A 2,061-nucleotide genomic window follows, 5' to 3' on the forward strand; every position below is an offset into this window, starting at 1 on the left:
GTGAGGGGGTGAGCGTCTGAGGGGGTGGGGGGGTGAGCGTCTGAGGGTGTGAGCGTCTGAGGTGGTGAGGGGGTGAGCGTCTGAGGGGGTGAGCGTCTGAGGTGGTGAGCGTCTGAGGGGGTGAGCGTCTGAGGGGGTGACGGTCTGAGGGTGTGAGGTGGTGAGCGTCTGAGGGGGTGAGCGTCTGAGGGGGTGAGAGTCTGAGGGGGTGAGGGGGGTGAGCGTCTGAGGGGGTGAGCGTCTGAGGGGGTGAGCGTCTGAGAGTCTGAGGGGGTGAGTGTCTGAGGGAATGAGCATCTGAGGGGGTGAGCGTCTGAGGCGGTGAGCTTCTGAGGGGGTGAGCTTCTTAGGGGGTGAGCTTCTGAGAGGGTGAGGGGGTGAGCGTCTGAGGGGGTGAGCATCTCAGCGTTTGAAGAGATGAGGGGGTGAGCGTCTGAGGGGCTGAGCGTCTGATGGGGTGAGGGGGTGAGCGTCTGAGGGGGTGAGTGTCTGAGGGGGTGAGCGTCTGAGGGGGTGAGCGTCTGAAGGGGTGAGGGGGTGAGCACCTGAGGGGGTGAGGGTTGTGGGGGTGAGCGTCTGAGGGGGTGAGCGTCTGAGGGGGTGAGGGGGTGAGCGTCTGAGGGGGTGAGTGTCTGAGGGGTTGAGCGTCTGAGGGGGTGAGCGTCTGAAGGGGTGAGGGGGTGAGCACCTGAGGGGGTGAGGGTTGTGGGGGTGAGCGTCTGAGGGGGTGAGCGTCTGAGGGGTTGAGGGGGTGAGCGTCTGAGGGGGTGAGCGTCTGAGGGTGTGAGGGTGTGAGCATCTGAGGGGGTGAGGGGGTGAGCATCTGAGGGGGTGAGCATCTGAGGGGGTGAGCGTCTGAGGGGGTGAGCGTCTGAGGGGGTGAGCGTCTGAAGGGGTGAGGGCTTGAGCGTCTGAGGGGGTGAGGGAGAGAGCGTCTGAGGGGGTGAGGGGGTGAGCGTCTGAGAGGGTGAGCGTCTGAGAGGGTGAGCGTCAGAGGGGGTGAGCGTCTGAGGGGGTGAACGTCTGAGGGGGTGAGGGGGTGAGCGTCTGAGGGGGGTGAGCTTCTGAGGGGGTGAGCGTCTGAGGGGGTGAGCGTTTGAGAGTGTGAGGGTGTGAGCATCTGAGGGGGTAAGAGGGTGAGCGTCTGAGGGGGTAAGGGGGTGAGCGTCTGAGGGGGTGAGCATCTGAGGGGGTGAGGGGGTGAGCGTCTGAGGGGGTGAGCGTCTGAGGGGGTGAGCGTCTGAGGGGGTGAGCGGGTGAGCATCTGAGGGGGTGAGGGAGTGAACGTCTGAGGGGGTGAGGGGGTGAGCGTCTGAGGGGGTGAGGGGGTGAGCGTCAGAGGGGGTGAGGGGGTGAGCGTCAGAGGGGGTGAGAGGGTGAGTGTCTGACGGGGTGAGGGGGTGAGCGTCTGACGGGGTGAGGGGGTGAGCGTCTGAGAAGGTGAGCGTCTGAGGGGGTGAGCGTCTGAGGGGGTGGGGGTTTGAGGGGGTGAGCGTCTGAAGGGGTGAGGGGGGGGCGTCTGAGGGGGTGAGGAAGTGAGCGTCTGAGGGGTGAGCGTCAGAGGGGGTGAGGAGGTGAGCGTCAGAGGGGGTGAAGGGGTGAGCGTCAGAGGGGGTGAGAAGGTGAGTGTCTGATGGGGTGAGGGGGTGAGCGTCTGACGGGGTGAGGGGGTGAGCGTCTGATAAGGTGAGCGTCTGAGGGGGTGAGCGTCTGAGGGGGTGAGCGTCTGAGGGGGTGAGCGTCTGAGAAGGTGAAGCGGTGAGCGTCTGAAGGGGTGAGGGGGGGTGTCTGAGGGGGTGAGGGAGTGAGCGTCTGAGGGGGTGAGCGTCTGAGGGGGTGAGCATCTGAGGGGGTAAGGGGGTGAGCGTCTGAGGGGGTGAGCGTCTGAGGGGGTTAGGGCGTGAGTGTCTGAGGGGGTGAGGAGGTGAGCGTCTGAGGGGGTGAGCGTCTGAGAGGGTGAGCGTCTGAGGGGGAGAGGGGGTGAGCGTCTGAGGGGTGAGAGTCTGAGGGGGTGAGCGTCTGAGGGGGTGAGCGTCTGAGGGGGTGAGCGTCTGAAGGGGT

This window comes from Phyllobates terribilis, unplaced genomic scaffold, assembly GCF_046119375.1.
Source record: "Phyllobates terribilis strain yellow unplaced genomic scaffold, ASM4611937v1 Scaffold_146__1_contigs__length_4606013, whole genome shotgun sequence".
NCBI lineage: Eukaryota > Metazoa > Chordata > Amphibia > Anura > Dendrobatidae > Phyllobates > Phyllobates terribilis.